The following is a 21,729-nucleotide window of genomic DNA, read 5'->3' on the forward strand; positions in this document are numbered from 1 at the left end:
GGCATTCAAAAACCCTTGAAACATTTTCACGTCCCCATTAAATTATTTTTGCATTTATATCGTATCCTTCAAGTTCCCTTTCAGGATGTCCCGAAGTGCCGAGGTTAATCATGCATCATACTCGCATCTGTTTTGGGGGCTATTCCATTTGCCTCTCACTGCACATTTGAAGTATAGTTTAAATGCATTAGCCAATATGCACCGCACCAACAACATTGGCCTAGAACTTAATAAGAAAATGCCCAGTTCAGGCTTTCTGTACATGAATACACACACCTGTGCTTGTGAAGGTGTATTTTCAAAACTAATTCTACTTACTGGATTTTTTCCATCCCCGCTCTGATATAGGGTTCCTTATAGAAACCACATTGGAGAGTGTGAGAGGGGAAAAGTGCAGCAATTATAACAACCTACAGTGAGGAAACCACTTGTGATCTTGGTTTCTTCTGCTGCATCTGGTTAACAAATAACTGGTATCAAGGCTTATATTCTATTGATTTCAGTGGAGAGAATGGCAGTGAGAGACTATGATATTAGTACTTTTGATTTAAATTCTAGATTTAATTAATAAAATAATGGTCTAAATAACTTTTAATTGTTTTTAACAGTTTAATATCAGAAAAATTCAGAAACATCCTTATTTTTTAAAATTCATTGAAGGGATGTGGGCTTTGCAGACTTGAGTCATGGTTTAATTGCCTCTTTTTAGTTGCTCTTGAGAAGGTGCTGCAGTCCTTGAGGTGTGGGCATACCCATAATGCCATTAGGGAGAACGTTCATGGATTTTGACCCAGCAACAGTGAAGACTACTTGATAGCTGTTTCAGCCATTGGACAGGCACACTCACTACACAAGGCTTTGCTGCCTGTCAGCTGTTTGTTTTGCTGTTTGTAGGCAGGAGTTGTTCGGTCATCTTCTTTCCGCAGATTCCTAGTGGACACACTGCAAGGTAAGTTGAGACTTCGTAACGTAGGCTAGCATCATATTCAGGTGGCAAATGCTGATTTTTACTGAAGGATAAATTGATGGAATATCAAGGAAAAGTTCCCTTTGAAATATTTCCATGGAATCTTTTACATTCACTTGAGAAACCAACAGGGCACTTAGTTTAACAGCTCATAAAAAATGGTGCCTCTGACAGCACAGCATTCTCTCAATACTACCAACCAACATTTTAAGAGGTGCAGGATAGCTTTAAGCAATGCAGACAAGCCACTTGTGATTTGGTCCCTGCTGGTGCATCTGGCCAATAAACAGCATGGTTAGTGCTAGCTTTACATGGAAATCATTCAAATGAGCAGGCAGCATGAAGTTGATGTGTGTTGTTTTGCATTGAAATCAACTGCTGAGGTTCATCATACATCATGATCCCTGCACCTGTTTTTGGGGGCCTTTCCAAGTTTGCCCACGCTGCGTCTATGTGAGTACATTTATGATGCCCAAATTGTTTAATTTATTTGAGAAAATAAAAGCTGGTAACATAAAGCTTTATTAAAACATTTATTCGGCTGCTTGTCTTAAAATTGGTAAAGTTATTAAAAAAACATGGAAATCACACTTTGCATGAAATGTTTAACTCTTCCATTTCTGTCAACATGCAATTTACCGTGACAGATTGCTTTTAGCGAATGCTAGGAAATGTAGCACATTCATGAAAGTGCATCATTTTACTGAAGTGATCCGCAAAAAAAAAAGTAAAGATTGCCCTCAATCCCAGTTTCTTTTTGAGGCTGAATCTTGTTAAATGATTTCAAGATCAGACTCAACATAAATGACAATTAAAACACATTAAAACAAATGTAAATGTTTTCCAATTTTTTTATTTACAAAGGCTGAATATGAAATTAAATAAGTGCCAGTGGTGTAACTACTGGAATGTCTTGGCTAGAGTGTAGGTTTCAAGTACAGTTGCAGGGGAGTCATGCCATATTATGTGCTTGCAGCTGTTTCTTGATTTAATATGAAGTGAATCTATTTAGCTTGCGTGTGTAGAAAGGAACTGCAAATGCTGGTTTGTTCTGAAGATAGGCACGCAGTGCTGGAGTAACTTAGCAGGTCAGGCAGCATCTCTGGACAAAGAGTGAAGTCTTTAGTTAACATCTGAAGAAGGGTCCTAACCCGAAACACACCCATCCTTTTTCTCCAGAGATGTTGCCTGACCCGCTGAGTTACTGTAGCACTTTGTGTCCACCTTCTATTTAATTCAAGCCAGGCTTTTGTAATGATGGGGATCTCAAAAGGGAAGCTAAAATGTGCTTATTTATTCAGTAATTCTGGCTGAGCATAATTGCCAATGTTTTAGCTTTATCTTTAGCATTCAGGTGCTGGGTCCTGTCAGTGTTGGGAATGGATGTTCTTGGAGCATCCTCCTTAACTGTTTACATGCTTGCCACTAATTATGATTGGATGTGTAGGAATGCAGAGGTTTCATGTGGCCTGTTAGTTGCAGGATTGCTTATCTCCATCTGATATGTAGCATACAAGTAGTCCTATACAAGTAGTCCTATAAAGTTCCATTAGGGTAGCACGGCACCTGCCGTTGGTTCCAGCATGTTTTTCTGCACTCATTGAACCAGCTCTGATCTCCAGGCTGGATTGTGGCGGTATACACCGATCAACCAAAACATTATGACCACTAACAGGTGAAGTGAATAACATTGGTTATCTTGTTACAATGGCACCTGTCAAAAGGTGGGATATATTAGACAGCAAGTGAACAGTCAGTTTTTAAAGTTGATGTGTTGGATGCAGGAGAAATGGGCAAGATTAAAGGCCTGAGCGACTTTGACAAGGGCCAAATTGTTTTGGCCAGCCGACTGGGTCAGAGCATCTCTGAAACGGCAAGGCTTGTGGGGTGCTCCCAGTCAGCAGTGGTGAGTGCCTACCGACAGTGGTCCAAGGAGGGACAAACCACAAACTGGCAACAGGGTTGGGCACCCAAGCCTCATCGATGCGCGAGGGAAACAAAGGCTATCCCGTCTGGTTCGATCCTTCTGTGGGAAGACGACAAGCCGGTGGAGAGAGTGTGATGCTCTGGGCAATGTTCTGCTGTGAAACCCTGGGTCCGGCCATTCATGTGGACGTCAATTTGACATGTGTCACATACCTAAACATCATTGCGGACCAGGTACACCCCTTCGTGGCAATGGTATTCCCTGATGGCAGTGGCCTCTTTCAGCAGGATAATGCGCCCTGCCACACTGCACACATTGTTCGGGAATGGTTTGGAGGAACATGATGAAGTATTCATGGTGTTACCCTGGCCTCCAAATTCTTCAGATCTCAATCCAATTGAGCAACTGTGGGATGTACTGGACTGGATCAACAAGTCCGATCCACGGCGGCTCCATCTCGCAACTTACAGGACTTGAAGGATCTACTGCCAATGTTTTGGCGTCAGATACCATAGGACACCTTCAGAGATCTTGTAGTCCATGCCTCGGCAGGTTGGCGCTGTTTTGGCAGCATAAGGAGGACCAACAGCATATTAGGCAGGTGGTCGTAATGTTTTGGCTGATCGGTGTATATTTCTGCTGTTACTATTGGTCAAAAGTGCCTTGTGAATTCCTGGTTGTGAGCAACACGATTTGTTCTGAACCTGTTCCAATTGGATGTTCGTAGAGTTCTTGGTGTGAAGGTAGGACTTTATCTTCAGAAGGACTGCGTGCTGGTCACTTCTACTAATACTATCTTAGGGAAACTCATCAGCCACAGGTAGACCAAAGAGGATGAGGTCAAAAAAGTTTATAACGTGATGATTCATTCATTACCAGCGGTCGAGGCAGTCTGGCAGCTATGTTCTTCAGGACTTTGCGAGTTTGGTCTGTAGTGGTACTACTAAGTTATTTTTGGTGGTGGACATTGCAATCACGCGCAGAGTACTTTTGGTGTCCATGTTACATTCAATGTTCCTTCCAAGTGTTGTAGCACTTGGAGGGAGGATGATGCGTGAAAATCGGTGGATTCCTTGCCCATGTTGATGCCCTGAGACTTCGTGGAGTCTAGTATCAATGTTGAAGAATCTGAGGGCTGCACGTTGCACCTGTATAATACCATATTGTCACTTCTAATGCATTTATCTTCCTGGTAGGATAAGATGTACCAGGGATTGTGATGGATGAGTTGAGCACATTGTCAATTATTCCAGACAGCCTGTTGGTTGACTAGTCTGTGGGATATTTCTTCTAATTTAGATGCCAGTTCCCAGATGTTTGTGAAGATGAACTGGGGAAACACATGGGTTCAGTAAGGATGACCCACTTCCTCCCTTGGAGGGTATCAGTGAACTAGATGCATTTTTAAAACAATCTGGTTTTCTTTGTGGTCAACATTCCACATTGTTCCTGCCCCCATTCCCCAATTCCATATGTTTAACAACATTTAAATTATACAGCTGCCTTGATGGGATTTAAACTCTGGTCTCCGGATTGTTTAGTTTAGGACTGTAGATTACAAGACTAGCAATTTAATTGAAGAGCCACTACCATACCAATGGTTTTGGAGAGATGGAATGAAGAGAGCTGTGAGGGTTATGCTCGCTTATATCAAGCTGTAATACTGGTGCTAAGGGCATGTTAGTTTTCAACTTTCAAGCTCAAACACCTCTGAATGAAATACTTTGTTCCACTCATTATCATTTTCATTCTTTCCAGCAGTCAAGGAAAGGCACCCAAGGGTCTGTTCCTGTCAAGCATTTTGCAGGCTTAATGACCTACAGTCAGCCTTATAACAACAGATCCATTTGCCCTATCAGTTCTGCTGGGACCCAAGAACCCTCCCCCTTACTTCTCTGTGGCCCGACAATGTATTCTTTCTTACATATGCCCCTTTGATTTTTGTTGTTGTCATTAACATACACAAAAGGGTAATTTGCAGTTGCCAATTAACCTATCAGCATGCCCTTTAGGATGTGGCAAGAAAACAGAAAAACCATATGGTCACAGAGAGAATGTGCAAACTCACGCTGTGCCATATTTTCAGTCTAGTTCCATATATAGAGTTTCTGAGATATCTGTGAACATGCTAACAGTGAAGCTGCTCAACAGTATATAGAAGGATCTCAAATTAAAATTAATTTTGCCAAATTAATGTAGCTAAACATCCCACTATGCTTCACGAACATTATTAAAACAATATTTGACAGCAGCTCATTTTAACATTATACTAAAGTAGATTACCAAAATGTTTTTGGTTTGGAACATACTACAGGACAAAGGTGGATAGGAAGCAAATTTTGGATGTTTACAGTATTGAAAATTGAAAACTGCATTGCCAATGGTGAAGTGGATACATTTGGGATGACCATAGCTTCTGAAGCATTTGAACATAGATGTTGTTTCAGGTTTTAGCACTGGAAGATGAAAAGGTACCATTGTGAATCACTTCTTTAGAATGAACAAATTGGTTCACATTTTGTTGCAATAATAAGACCAATAATAGATATATTGCATGATAGATCTGACAGTAATTTCTAGCATTCATATATGGAGGTTAAATGCAGCAATCTAGATAGCCAGAGATTCCCTTCCAGAGGGTTCACTCTTTCAGTTTTATTAATTGATTTAGATGAGATTAGATTAGGTTAGTTTATTGTCATATACACCAAGATGCCATAAAATTTATTGTTCCCATGAAGCCCTGAGTAAACAGTATACATAGAGTAACGATAAGGTTGTTTTTGGACTGGAAGCCTGTGATTAGTGTAAGAAGGAACTGCAGATGCTGGTTTAAACCGAAGATAGACACAAAAAGCTGGAGTAACTCAGCGGGACGGGCAGCATCTCTGGAGAGAAGGAATGGGTGATGTTTCGGGTCGATGCTGCCTGTCCCGCTGAGTTACTCCAGCTTTTTGTGCCTGTGATTAGTGTTGTGCCTCGGGGATTGGTGCTGAGTTCATTGCTGTCTGTCATCTATATGAATGATTGAAATGAAATTGCATAAGGCAAGAATAGTATGTTTGAAGATAACACTAATAGGTGGAAAGACGGGCGTGGACCCGTTGGTTCCAAATCTCTCCTATGGGCACTCCTGTGGGCGCAGCAACCCCTGTTGGGTGCAAACCTCTCCTGCGGGCCCGGCAACCCTCCCCCAACTGATCCTAAAACTCTCCTGTGGGCCTGGCAACTCTCCGTGCAAACCTCTCCTGTGGCCAGCAGCAGGAGAGCTCTCCTCATCCCCCCCCCCATTGGCCGCCATTCCCGTCACTCATGCGGGTCCCGCCCCCCCCCCCCCTCCCAAATGCCCATGCGCGGATGCGGTGGACATCTTAAGTAAGTATTAAAGTTGAAAAAGTGATTGGTGGCCATCTTACGTAAGTATTAAAGTTTAAAAAGTGATTTAAAAATCTCTCCTGCCGGCCCGACAACCCTCTGTGCAAACCTCTCCTGTGGGCGCAGCAAACTCGTAGGGTGCAAGCCTCTCCTGCAGGCCCGGCAACCCTCCCCCAACTGACGATCTGTGGACACGTTGCCGGCCGGGGAGTGTCCCCTGGGGCCATCGGTAGGCAAGGGGGGGACAGGGAAGGGGAGAGGGAGCCACTTCCCTGGGCGGCCCTGGGCGACCATCACTTTGGCCAGAGCGAGCTGTGGACCCGTTGGGAGGAAACCTCTCCTGCAGCGGTAGCTCGACGGCGAACGGCGGTGACAGCCATCTTGTTTGACCCTCTGCCACCGCGCTGCATCATGGGAGGAAGGTCAGGTGTGGGGGGGAGCGCTTTTATTAAAGTTTATTAAGTTATTGCTTTTAAAATGTAACAAAACTTGATTTATTGAGATCGTGGGGGAATGGTGAGTAGGGTGGGCCTAAAATTGTTGCGCTATCATGTACCGTTTTGGCTGTATTTCAAAAACAAATATAAGCACAAACCCACAAATATACAAGATGAGACTTGTAGACAGACAGACAGACAATAGACATATAAAATGGTTATCAATTATTACATGGGGATCTTGATCAGCTGGGAAAGTAGGCCAAGGAATGGTTAATAGAGGTTGCAAATGGATATAGATAAATTTGAAGTGTTCCATTTTAGGAAGTCAAGCCAGGGCACTGCCTTCACAGTGAGTGGTAGGATCCTGGAGAGTGTTGTAGAGCAGAAGGATCTCAAATACAAGTACATAGATCCCTGAAAGTGGCATCACCAGTAGATAGGGTAATGAAGAAGGCTTTTAACATGCTGGCCCTCATCAGTTAGCAACTGAGTCCAAAAGTTAGGATGTTATGTTACAATTATATAAGATGATGTTGAGGCTGTACTTGGGGGTATTGTGTTCAGTTTTGGTCAAACTGGAAAGGAAAGTTAAAATTAATCTGGAAAGAATGCAGAGAAGATTTAAAAGGATGTTGCTAGGACTAGAGGGCCTGAGCTATATATATATATATATATATATATATATATATATATATATATATATATATATTATATAGAGAGAGAGAGAGAGAGAGAGAGAGAGAGAGAGATTACAGGCAGGAAGTTGTCCCTTGGAGCACAGAAGGTTGAGGGGTGAGCTTATAAAGGTGTACGGAATCATAAGGGACAGAAATTGGGTGAATACACAGAGACATTTCCCCCCCCAGGTTTGGGGAATCGAGATCTAGAGAGCATAGGTTTATGGTGAGAGGAGAAAGATTTAATTGGAACCAAAGGGGTACCTTTTTCATACACAGGTTGGTGAGTATATGGACGCAGCTGCCAAAGGAGATAGTTGGGTAAACACAATAAATTGCGGTCAACTGGACAGATACATGGACTTGGAAAGGTTTAGATTGATATGGGCCACATGTAGGCAAATGGGACTAGCATTCTGGTCACATTAACAACAATGCTGCCATGTACTCTTCACTCTTAACTCTTGTTCAGTTATTCCGGTGTTTTAATTTAATCTTGGTCAGTGTGGATCTGTTGGACTGAAGGGCCTGTTCTCTGCTGTATGATTCTTTTGCTTTAAAAGATGGGTAACAGCGCACATCTGTGCAAGTGTTCCGGACAATCTAGAACCCCTGCAATTTGCCTATAGGAAAAATAGGTCTGCACAGAATGTTGCCTTCCTTGCGCTTCTTTCAGCCCTCGAACAACTTGACAATATGACACCTATGCCAGAATGCTATTCATTGACTACAGCTCAGACTTCAACACCATAATTCTCACTAAGCTCATCCCTACACTACTGGTCCTTCTGCAACTGGCTTCTGAACCTCTTGACTGTCAGACCTCGATTCGAATTGGTTATAAAATTTCCTCTGCCCAAACTCTCAACACTGGTAACCCTCATGATGGTGTGATCAGTCTCTTGCTGTACTCTCTCTGCACCCATGACTGTGTGGTCAAGTACAACACCACCTCGATCTGTAACTTTGCTAGTGATACCATTGTTGTCGGTTGGATTAACAGCAACGATGATACGAAGTATGGGGTATGTTCAGCTTCTGAACTTCTACAAATGCGCCATAAAGAGTATTCTGATGGGATGCATCACAGCCCGTTATGGCAACTGCTCCACTCTTGACTGCCTGACCCTACAGTTAATAGCCAACACAACCCAGTCCATCACTGAATTGTCACTTCTTTCCCCTCTGCTATCCAACATCTGAACGTCTTTCACACTCCATTCCCAGTAGTGCTGCTACGTACTCAACTCAATCTCATTTGGTATTCAGTTTTTGTACTTTAATATTATTTTGCACTGCTTTGATATTGCACTACAATCTTGCACCATTCTGCTGTGTTGTATTTATTATTATTTTATGTGTACTGTTTACTGAGCTTCATGTGAACAAGGAATGTTTTGGCTTTTGGTGCACATGACAATAAACTAACCTAATATGATTTTATCTAAATCAATTAATGAAACTGCAAGAGTGAAACATCTGGAAGGGAATCTCTGGCTATCTAGACTGCAGCATTTAACCTGCATGTGTGAACACTAGAAATTACTGTCAGATATATCATATAACATATCTATTCTTTATAGTCTTATTATTTCAACAAAATGTGGCCCAATTTGTTCATTATGAAGAGATGACACACAATGGTTCCTTTTCTGATATAATTATACATAATTTGCGATGTTTTCTGTTCCTTAAATTACCAGGGTATTTGTGAATTTAGAAATAGAAATAACATTTGGTTTCGCAGTATTAAAATGAACTAAATTACTCATATAAAGGTTGACCCTAAACAATGGCAGGAAATTCATCTCTCTGAAAACCGAGGATTACTGCACTAATCTCAGCATTCTTGTGGAGGCCAACATCTTCAGTACTGACGTCCAAATTATCCAGCATTAATTGAGGTAGATTAGATGCTGTGTGTTTGCTGAGTTCACATCAACCAAAACAATTACTGCAATGCCAAATTGCCAAAGGAGGAATTGAGAGGCTGATTGAAATCCATTTGAATACGCTACCAGGAAAGAACACCAGGAGATGAGCGAAAATCACACATCATGAGGCAGTAGCCCCAAAGAAGGCTACCAAAGAGTGACCATCTTTCAAAATAGTCATTGCATCTTGGTGGCAGGTAAATGTCAGCAAAGAGAGGACTGACAACTATCTCATTAACCATTGTACCCTTACCCTTCTCTAATAGTATTATTTGCCACGGTGTCTGCAGCACTAGAATTGGTGTTCAAAATTATTTGAAAGAGATCATCTTTGAACCTGAGGGATTGTTGTCACTGACTACAAACTTGCAATAATTAAGGATGGTGTAAGCTTCTTGCGCACACTAATGAGTCTTATAAACACAGAAAACACATTTTTTATCTGTTTTACTATGAAGCTGATAGAAGACAGCACCCATCAACTTGTAATTATGGCTCACATCAGTCAGCAATAGAGCATGGTCCATTTTTATTAGTAATGGTACTAGTTTTAACACTCTGTTCTTGGGGAGAACAATGAGACAGGATAATGAATGTTTATGACATGTTAGGTGTTACTAGCATTATTCTGCTTCGATATTGCTTTTACACATGCTCTTCGGGCCACTTATTTGATTGTGAGACCTTGACCTCTTTCAGGTCATGAACTATCTTATTTCTTATTCTTGATATAATCTTACAGAGTGTGCATTTAATCACAACAATTACAAAATTTGTGAAGGAGCTCATTTCTCAGAAAAGTATAATGAATAATGGCAACAGCGCTATGAAAAACTAGCTGGGAAAATTGTAATTCTTCCTTTACAAATAGTAGCATGTGCAGCTTTGCTGTATTGGTAAACAAAATACAGATGTTGCCTGGTATTATCAACAAGTTAAAAAGATGAATGGTTGTAATTTATAATTAAAGCTCATTCAATTGTTTTATACCAATTTCTACCATTAATTCCTGGATATTACATGGACTGATGGTGTGATTAAAATCTGATTATTTTCCACTTTTTCACACCTATCTCAAATTCTTAATGTTTTTTAAGCATCTTTCGGTCTGATTTCACCACATTGTCATGAAGTCATTTCCTGTTAAGGTGCAAGAGAATAAAAAGTTTAAGCATTGTCTATTACCTTTTGGCTGCTATTCAATCTGCTTTGCTATTTCCTCAAAATTAGGTACATTTACAAATATTCAAGTTTAATATTAATTTAACGAGTCTATCTAAATTTTTTTGCAAATTATAACTAATAAAACCTACTGATACATTTATATTTTCTTAAATTGTAAATGAGTTTGTGGTAGAATACAATAAATGGGTCTTCTGATCCCAAACATATTGTGTACATCCTTCTAGATTTAACACTTGTAAATATTTGCCACCATGCACCACAATGAAAATTAAATCTGCCAGAAAATTAATATCCTTCCCAAATATCCTCCCAAGAGGTGACTTGTGCAAACCAGGAATATGCACACACCAGTCTTGGAACCTCTGGTGTCTGCTCTTATTTCAAACAATAATTGCAATGGTTTTAATAAATCACATCTTCTAAATCTATTATTCTTGTAGTCTTTTGCCCAAAACACAGTGTTTGATAAATAATCACTTGCAAACCTTAGAGTGCTAACATTAGACTCCCAAGCAGTCTGTATTTTCAATACACAAAATGCAATAAGAAGAAATGCTGAATGGATAACAGAAGTATGCAAGTTCAGTGAGTTGTGACTCGGTTAACTATTGATTTAAAGCAGTGGTGCAGTATATGTTTACCACCGATACACAGAAATGTGAGCCCCATGAGCTAAATAATTGCAGTTGGTAATTATCTTAACTTTGGCATTTTAAGTCCCTTGCCTATTTCCTTGAGTTTAACAATGTTTCAATCCAAAATTATTTCCTTCAATTTGTCTGGAGTTTGGGAGTATTCAATTATTCCTCCAATCTACTTATAGTTTTGATGCTAAAAATAAAATCTATAAGCTAACACCAGAAAGACTTATTCAAGAACAATGATCCCTCATTAGAAATTTACACCTCAATAGCTTTTCCAATGGTACTTTGAAAAATTCCATCTGAACACTGGTAATTTAAAAGAAACTGCATTGACTGAACTGCATGGTAGGGGAATGATTTAAAGCACCCACCAACTGGTATTTTTAACTGCAAATGTGCATAATACACCAAAATTGCACAAATCAAATTTATATAAACTATTTTATCTTACTTTGATTTTTAAGATAGGCCAGTTTCATCTCCCTCCTTGTGTGGCGCCAACCCCTATATTTGCTTGCTTCATGTAAATGAGGATTTTTTGTTTTGTTTTCTTTTGTATGCTTGAACTGAGGCAGTATTCACTGCGAGAGATGAAGTCCATTCCATTCAACCATAACCAACTGTGAAGTTGCTCCTTAGATTGTTTAATTTCCGGAGCTTTATCTTATTATCATGCCCCCTGCTTTTCCACCATATACAACATTCACCCTACTGATTCTCCTCATGATTTTAAAACGTCATGGTCAAGTTCATCCTTAGTTTCTTTGTTTGAGTGTGCATCTCTTCATAGCTCAATGACTAAGACCTAGACCCAGCTTTATTCTTTCTTTCTATTAGACTGTCTGTCTCTTTAGTTCTATGAATACAACTGAGCACAATGCTTCACATGTGGTCATGAGAGCTGTGAGTGCTAATAGACGTAAAAGGGACCGATTTTCTAACTCCTGTGCCGGTCTATAGAATTGCCTGGTACAGCAAAAACAGGGAAATCAAGCAGGGAGGAATACTTGCCGATAAGAAAGCCTATTCAGTTTTTTGTCCATTGATTTACATGGACAGGAAATAAAATGGTCTTCATTGGCCTGCATGTGCTTCTCCTTGTCTGATTTTCCTCTTTTCTCAAACAATGGAACAACATTGCTTACTTTCCAAGATGCTATTACCTTGATTGTATTACTCATTCAACTGACAAGTTTATGTTTATTTCTGTAGCATCTCTTGTTATACTTCAGTTTCCTGCTTAATGACAATAACTTTATTTCTGAGGCCATCAGGCACATTCACACGCATCCCTTTGCACTATTTATCATTATACTACGATATTATATTTATTAAGCAGATTCTCATTCAATAGCTCACAATGTAATTGTTTATTGTCTGAAGCATTTGTTTCAGAACTGAGTGAGTCAATTCTTGCCTTAGAGATTCTGGTTACAATGAAATCTCAAATAAATGTACTGATTAGTGGATAGATATTCCTACAAGTGTGAGGCCAAATGCAAAGTGGTCAATGTAAGGTCATGAACATTTTGTTTGAGGTTTTTGGTACTTTATACATAAATTATACAGCAGTTTCAGTTCAGCAGCAAATCATATAATGGTGAAAAGACAGGGCCATTGTGCTATTTGAGCTCTTATGCTGAGCTGTTCAATTAGTCTCCCACCCTATTTTTTTATTTTTTTTGGTGCTACAGTATGGAAACAGGACCTTCGGGCCATCAAGTCTGTGTGGACCTCGATGACCCATCCCCTGTAGTTCCATCCTACACACCAGGGGTAATTTCAAAAGAAGCAAATTAACCTACAAACCTACATTAACCTACATCCTTTGAATGTGGGAGAAAACTGGAGCACCCAGAGAAAACCCACGGGGAGAACGAACAAACTCTGTACAGATAGAACCTGCAGTCAGGATCAAATCCTGGTCTCTTGTGCTGTTCGGCAGCAAATCTACCACTGCGCCACTATACCGCCCTATTCTTTTTCCATATTATCATAAATATTTTCTGTAAAGTATCCAATTCTATTTTGGATGTTACTGTGTAATCTCCATCACTCTTTCAGGCAGCATATCCTATCACAACAACTTCCTGCCTTAAAACAAATTTTCGTACTGTGTCCAGTTGCTCTTCTCAAATATATGTGCTTACTGACCCTTTAGTTTTAGTTTAGTTTAGAGATACAGCATGGAACCAGGACCTGCGGCCCACCAAGTCATTGCCGACCATTTCTTTTGACTCTCTCTTCTTTCTCTCTGCATATGATTCCCTCTTTTTATCAATTACTCCTTCCCTGATGAAGGTCCAAACCTGAAATGCCACATATCCATGTTCTCCAGAGATACTGCCTGACCCACTGCGTTTAGTTAAGTTTAGAGATACAGCATTGAAACAAGCCCTTCAGCATAGAGTCCACGCCAACCTTCGATCACCATTCACACTAGGTCTATGTTATCCCACCTTCTCATCCACTCTCTACACACTAGGGGCAATTTACAGAGGGTCAATTAACCTAAAAATCCGCACATCTTTGGGACATAGGAGGAAACCGGAGCACCTGGAGAAAATACATGCGGTCACAGAGAGAACATGCTAACTCCACACAGATAGCACCTGAGGTCAGGATCAAACCTGGGTCTCTGGTGCTGAGGCAGTGACTACTAGCTGCACCACTGTATCGCCTGTCTGCCAGTGGAAATAATTTATTCTATTTATCCTATTAAATCCGCTCATCATTTTGAATACCAAATCTCTCCTATGCCCCACTGCTGCAAAAAGTTCTCAAGAACTCTCTAATTATCGTTACTAAAACAGAAAATGTCTTCAGTACCCACACCGTGGGTGTTAAATGTCCTGTGCAGAATTATACACATTGAGGGAGGAATTCATTGCAGGTCACCAGCACTAGATGGTTTGTAAATTTTGACTGCTGTTTGTGTTCAAATCCATGGTAATCACTGAAACAGGTTGCGTAGAGGTGAATGCAATCACCACTACTGATACTCTTGCGTGTGTATAGTGATGAAACTAAATTAAATAACATCGCCTTCAATATTCCAGTTGAGACCAAACTAATATTCTGTAAAGATTTAGGACAACTTTCTTGTTTGTGCACTCTTTTCCTCAATTAATAAATCAAGCTTTTCCCTTGTGAAGATGGATGCAAAATATTTAATTAATATTCAACCGCATCTACTCACCTCCAAAAAGAAATTTTTACATATTTAATTGAACACATTGTTACCTTATCTTTACTACTTTTAATACTAGTTTTCTTTAGAAATAAATGGCCTAATCGTTAATTTTTCTAAGATTTGGTTTCTCATTTATGTAAGTGGTTTATTTACTTCTACGTTCATTTCTTTTGACCTTCTTATTCCAATTTTGGATTCATTCCCTGCTTTGAGACATATTTAAATATAAAGATACAGAGCATGTTAGTTATTGCCAAGCAATCTCTTTGGCACTCAGACCTATTAAAAACATGAAGGCAGATAATGAACTTTCTGAGAGATATTAAACTTTCAACTTTTAACATTTAGAAGGATTTCTTGGTTTTCTGTGGGGTTTTTTCCCCCTCACTTTCAGCTGATCATTTCCCCATGTCTTTCTTTCACTTTCTGCACCTGAATTGGCATGGCACTCAATCTCTTACATTTGCCCTTCTCTGCTCTTCACACTTTATGTCAGAATCCTTAAACCTGACTGAATGGTTACTCAGATCCTCAGCATCCACTATCCTTTTGCTCTGCTATTAGTGCTGAGTTTGAGTTTTCAGCAATTTAGTGGACAGAAATGGTTTGAGATGAAGGGTGCAAGGTCAAGTCTAGCTAATAGCAGATGCCCTTAAATACCTTGCAGCTGCAAATCCTGCCCCAACTTTCCTTTGTCCCTATCAAATTTTATGAACCAGTGTATTTGAATAGGTGTGTTATCAGTGAATGCAAGAAGTGGGGGAGGGGGAAGAAAGACTACCACAATAAAACATATATCCAGATGTTTATCCATGCACATTAATATTTGATGAAATTAAACTGGTTAATTTGGTGAAATTAACATAAATGAAATTAAACATCCTTATAACATTTATCATATTCTTTACTGTGTATCTTAATAAATTGGATTTGAAGTTCAGATGAAGCCTATTCTAGATTGCCACTGGTAGAGTGGTTTGTTGTACACCATATTTGGTATTCTATTCCTATGTCGTTGCAGAAAAAAACACATTAGTAATCGTTATTAGCATTTCTGGGTCTATTTTTCAGCAGTGAAGCTCAATAATGAAACATGATTTCCTGGTGTTTAGAGTAAATGATATATTTCCTTTGACAATCAAATTTAATTTCATACACCTAAAATTATAGATGGCTGTTACATCTTGATAAAAAAAATAATGCTTATTAGTCCTGTAAATTTTGATTAGACTATTTTAGTCTTGGTTTTAATGTTTTACATTCCTGCTGCAGTTCTAAGTTATACATGTCATAGCATATATCCCTTTTAGTTTTTTTTTCCTCATCGGGTAACACCTCCTCAAACACAAGTTTTGGTTTTAGCAAATGGCATTGTGATTAATTTTAAATCATGGTTTATGAGCAATGTATGCCAGAAATTGTCAGCAATGTTGTGGGAAATATAGCTGTTCACAAATAATTTGAACCAATGCATTTAGAAAAAGTGTAGATCATAAGATCATTAGTGATAGGAGCAGAATTAGGCCAATCGGTCCATCAAGTCTGCTCCGCCATTCAATCTTGGCTGATCTATCTCTCCCTCCTAACCCTATACATTTGCTTTCTCCCCATAACCTCTGACAAACCTTAGAGTTTGTAGATTATCAGGCATTGCCCATCATGCAGGATGTTTTCTTGGAATTGTACTGCAATCATAACCATACTCGAAACCTTCTTTTTATTGTGACCTACTTACAGATTTCTTTAGTTGACATAAAACAATGGCTTTGCAGAGTGATTTCCTACATATATGGTGTTTTACACTGTTTGAATATAATTTGAATATTATTAAGTATTAGTTTGTTTATTTAAAAAGCTCATATTAAAAATAGAAAGATTTGTGGATAACACTTAAAGACTTAATTAGAATAACTAATAGCTAATTACCCTGAAATAAACCTCAGTTTTCCACGAATATGAAAAACTGTTTAACAGATCAAAATGTAACAAAATTACAATCCTTAAAAATGTTGATTAATATTTTTTTGATATGACTAAGTAGTAGCAGAATTCTAATAAAATGCAGAAAGCATGAGATGATTATAGAGCAGAGCAATGGTTACTTGCAATGGTTACTCTATTTACTGAAAACACTTGAGAAGACTGTAAGACAATTGAGGATTTTTTATTCACAAGTGGGGAAACTCGAGTACTGTGTTGTTTCTGAATTTATGAGTAATATTCCAGATAGGCTGCAGTTCAACCCTTCAGCTGTGGCACGGTATTGACATTCCAGTTGTTGTCTTGAGTCGGCAGCCCCTAATCAACTACTAGGGAGAGCTATAACTAACATATCAATACCAATCCTCCCATGGAATAATGTGATAGGAAGGTACTATAATTGAGCTGATACCAGCAGGCAGTAAATTACAGGACTACGCATCTGTTAAGACCTTCAGCAAACTTATGCCTATATTTCTTTGACAGACATCAAAAACCTCTCATGCTGCTGGATGCAGTACTTTTTATTTGACTGGTTAGGGATCTGATATTGGTCCTCAAAGGAAACTGAGTGGATATCCTCAGATATTGGTTCACTTTAGTTTGGTAAATTATGTCTTCTGGACTAGCAGATCCTATTGTATTCTGAAAGCATCATTAAGGTAGATTTAGTGTTGGAATCGTGTAACATGCACTTTAAAGAAAGACTATTGTTCCCTTTGTTATAAATTAATTGTTACAAACTGAAATGGGCAGTTTTCAACAAAATGACTTCCCGAGAGAAAAAAATGGGAAAATATATGATTTTTTTTGTGATCACGTCAGCTATGCAATCTGAGAATAAAAGCCTTGTGAAGGTTAGAAATGCACATCTGGGGAAATACCAGAAATCTGTTGAGAAAGATTCTTCAGTGGGTTAGAGATTTATTGTGCTCATTAAGATGAAGGATGAGAGCGCTAGAGATGGAACTATTTTTGATTTTATTTCTATCTGGCAGTGATAGCAGACATTCCGAAGTCAGGTACAGGAAAATTCAGTTACAGTTTTGGGCTTTCTCTGCCTTAATTTGAGAATATAATGCAGGCCTTACTTTTGAAGAGAGCTTTTACAGCCTTGGCATTTCTTTTTTCTTTTGCATTTACTGCCTCTGCTAATTTGTGGGTGGTTTTATGCTGTGAAAGTTCCCTCTGGGAATGGGATGGAAAATGATGAAATACATTTCACTTAGAATCCTTAACAACCTTCAATGAGAAAAGACCTTCATCCCTAATGTGGAATTAACTTGGCTCTCTTGGGAAAAAAGGACATAATAAACAATTATGGCCATTTTGAAGATGTGACAAAATGATTAATATAGAGCAGATTCCACAAAACATGCTTGTTCTAATGTGTGCAAAGAGAGACAATGCTGCTGTTTGTTAGCATTCTGCCTATTTCCATTATATCGCACTAAACCAGGAAGCTAAACATTGTCTTTTTAATAATTTTATGGCTTAACTGCAGCGTGTGATTTAATAAAAATAATTTGCATGAATACAGTTGTGCAGCTCTTAATTTGGGAGCAAGACACTGGTACACAGTGATAAGCAGCAAATTTAACACTTATCCAGCAATAAAAAGGGCTAAACATAATGTTTGTATATAAAAAGGAAAACAGATTTACATAAACCTCTTCACACTGTCTGCATATGTCATGCAGTGAGTAGTTACAGAAGCATGTTTGTCCTGTCTTTACAGAATTTTCACAGTCTGTAGGACACAAAATCTCTGTAAGTGACTTATTGGAATAGGACAGGGTTTGTAAAATCGCTTCTTTCATATGAACTGTGAAGAAATGTTCTGCTAAATGAAATCAGGAAAGAACTAGACAGAATCTTGTTTAATGGCATGACAAAATGAATCACAACTATTCCAGACATCCATCACAGCTAAATGGTGACCACAAATGATCTGTAAACCACTATATATTGATTACTCATGTACTACAAGTGTCGGATTTAATGTTCACACTCCAAGGAAAGGCAGCAGGGACAGCTGGTGCCTTAACTCTTCTTTGATAGATTTTAATGGTGAAATATTGATTTCTATCTGGCCAAGGTCTGCTTTTAGAGGCCAAAGTCATTTGTTGGGAAATGCTGGACATCCAAGCCAGTAGTTGCAATCAATCATTTTTGGCAACATGGGCAAAAATATAAAACACTGAGTCTGGGATTCGGGACTGTATCTCAGGTTATCAGACAAACTTCAGTGAATTCCTCCTCTTGAAAAATTATTAATGATAAGACATGTTTATTGAGTGGAGAGCCATAGCAAATTGCACTTGACGTGAAATAGTCTGAGCACTGCACCAAGAAAATGAGCATCTCGATAAGGGTCTATATTTTATTTAAACATCCATCTAGAGCTGAAAACTCGGGTAATCTGTTGTGTTACAAGCCACTGGCTGTTCTTTCCATCCAGAGAGATAACACTGAGAAGCTAATAGGAACACATCAATCACAATCAGCCTGTAATTCCACTGGTGTCTTCTCTTCCCAGCTACTGTTTAAGCTTCCTAATAATGGTGATAACATAGTTCTACAGCTCAGATACTGCTTCTCCCCTTTGAGGGTCATATTCATAAACTGACTGAGTGGCTACAAAGTCAGCATCTTACTCTGTGGAAATAAATGTGAAGAAGTGACATTCTCTGCTTTACCCACCTGGATGGGAGGGAATCTTTGGAGACTTGAAATTTGTCAGGGTATAGCATACACAGATGTGCTCCTGATAATGGTTGATTCTTTCAGATTATCTTGCTTACCTAATGATTCATGCTTCACTGGGTAACTCAGTTGTGTTCATTTGGTTGGCATTCTATTAGAATGTCAAGGTACATTGAATTGTTATCAAGGAGACACATGTTTCTATAGACTGCATAAATCCAAAGAATGGAAGAAAATCTTTAGCAACAAAATAGATTTTAAAGAGCTACTGTTTACTGAGCGGAGAAAAAAAAGCCTCTATTCATTCTGTTTGGATTGATCTATCCTCAGGCTAACTTTAAAGTAATTAGCAATAAGGCCGTATTGGTGAATTCTGTATAAAAATCAAATATAGGAAATAACAACAGTGTGTGTGTGTGTCATTTAGGGACAACATCAGTGCATCTAAAATAATTATTTCAGTGCTTGTCAGCTTATTCTCACCATATTGCATAGAAATCAGTTATTCTATAACAAATTGCAATAATGCTTTTTGTACATTGTCTTAATAGTTATACCAGATGCAACATATTTCTGAATTAATCTACAAGATTTATGCATCCTACCTACCCTTATACGAGTCACAAATCATCTAGTCAGGATGTCATATGACCTGTGAAAGACAATTCACTCCCAACCTATTGTAAAGAGACTGCAGCCTTTGTCACCTCTATACCTTTATCTCTCAGGCCTGTTAATTCATGTAAAGTAAAATATGAAGTTCATTTAATCTAAACAGTAAACATTTTCATATTTGTGGTGGCACCCATATCAAACCCATTTCACCTTCATAGGCCAAATCAACATTAATCTGTTGCCAATCAAGTATTAAAATAACTAACAATAAATTATGCAGGAAAGACAGAGAGGCATAACAAATCAGCAGAAAACAAAGCAATCACATCTCTCAATTTAGTTTCAAAACTATTAATAACAAACCAACAAATATTACAAGACTGGCCAAAGAAATTACTCATAATTTCATGTTAGAATAGTACAGCAGAGCAGGCCCTTCAGCCCATAATATCCACGCTGAACAGGATGCCAAGTTAAAATTTCCTCTGCCTGCCCGTAATCCATGTCTACTTATTCCCTGGCTATCCATGTGCCTATCCAAAAGCCTTTTAAATGCGACTATCACATTTGCTTCCACCAACAACCCCTAACAATGTTCCAGGTACCCGCCACTCCCTGTAGAAAATCTTGCCCCATACATCTCCTTTAAACTTTGGACCTCTTCCTCCTAAAGCTTTGTCCTTAGTTTTTGACATTTCCATCCTGTGTAAAAGATTCTGACTGTCTAACCTATCTATGCCTTTCCTAAGTTTACACATCTTTAAGTTTAAGTTTACAGATCTCCCCTCAGCTTCTGACACTCCTGAGAAAACAATCCTAGGTAGTCAACCACTCCTTTTGCTTATACCCTCCAATCCTGGCATCATTCTAGTAAACCTCTGCTGCACCCTCTCTGGAGCTGCCACATCCTTCCTGTAATGGGGCAACCAGAACTGCACACAATGCTCCATGTATGACCTAACCAAAGTCTTATAAAGCTGCAACATGACTTCCTGACTTTTATACTCAATGCCCTGACTGTTGAAGGCAGCACAGTAATCTATAATAATCCAACTCTCATTATAGGCATCTAGTAAAAAAGCCATGAATTATAACTTGCATGAAAAAAAGTATTAATAAGGGAAAGAGTAAATAAAGCCGCCAATCTGTTTCAATGCTGGTTACTCCTCTGGAACTACAAAATCCAGTTCCATCTCTGCTAATGATCCAATCTATTGCTCTGAAAATAAGTTAGTGTGCCATAATGCTCTGACACCTGTTGGGTTCAATCACCCTTGATCTGGCCCACCACCTACACGTTGCACATGGTTCAAATGAAAATACTAATAAATAATTAAAGATAGTAAAATAAATAAATAGTTAGGGTTAAGTCAATTGCTGCTACCCTTTTTCCACTGTAGTGCCATCCCATGCAAATGAATATAGATGCCATTCCTACATCAGGTGCCCCTCTCTCCCACCACAGTGTAAAGTGAACGATTGGGCTCAATGGTGACTCCAGTAGTGAATCAGGCAGTCGATTGCACCAAATCTCACCTTCAGCGTGTGTCACACCTCCATTTGACGGTGGGCATTCAGAAACTCAGACATACTGAGGCGTGAGTAGCTGGCAGACGGCAGTTCCCTTCTGAATAATTGGCTAAGAATCAGCAAAGGTCAGGCTACTGGAAGTAGTTAGGAGTTCACAGATTGATGGTTAGCTGTGAAGTACATTATTAATCATGTTATTGTCTCTCTATAAATGATTGTGACTAAAGGATTCGATGTCTAGTAATTCACAAATCGAAACACACAAAGGACTGCAGATGCTGTAATCTGGAGCAGGTCAGGCAGCATCCATAAGCGGAGGGATACAAATGGTTTGAGTTGAGACCCTACATCAGTACCGAGAGTGTGGAAGGGAGATAAAGGAGGGGAGACCTGAGGCAAGGCCTGGCAGGGATAGATGGGACCAGGTAAAGAAGGAGATGATGGTCAGATAAAACCAGGTGGGGAAGGGAGAGAACAGAGTTGGGAACCAGATAGGTAAAGACTGACAAGGAAAGTGAAAAAATGGGTAAGATGGAGCAACATGGGGGTGAGGAGG

The 21,729-nt window shown here is 39.1% G+C and overlaps 1 long non-coding RNA gene across 1 annotated transcript in view; it reads right to left on the bottom strand.

Annotated features, from left to right (window-relative positions):
- Positions 1-893: 893 nt before the first annotated feature.
- Positions 894-21,729, bottom strand: part of LOC144595793 (uncharacterized) — a 78,502-nt gene continuing 57,666 nt past the window's right edge. The window contains exon 4 of the long non-coding RNA XR_013547539.1: positions 894-1,010. This is a non-coding gene — a long non-coding RNA (uncharacterized LOC144595793). The remainder of the gene's footprint in view (positions 1,011-21,729) is intronic.

This window comes from Rhinoraja longicauda, chromosome 8, assembly GCF_053455715.1.
Source record: "Rhinoraja longicauda isolate Sanriku21f chromosome 8, sRhiLon1.1, whole genome shotgun sequence".
In the NCBI taxonomy this organism is placed as follows: domain Eukaryota; kingdom Metazoa; phylum Chordata; class Chondrichthyes; order Rajiformes; family Arhynchobatidae; genus Rhinoraja; species Rhinoraja longicauda.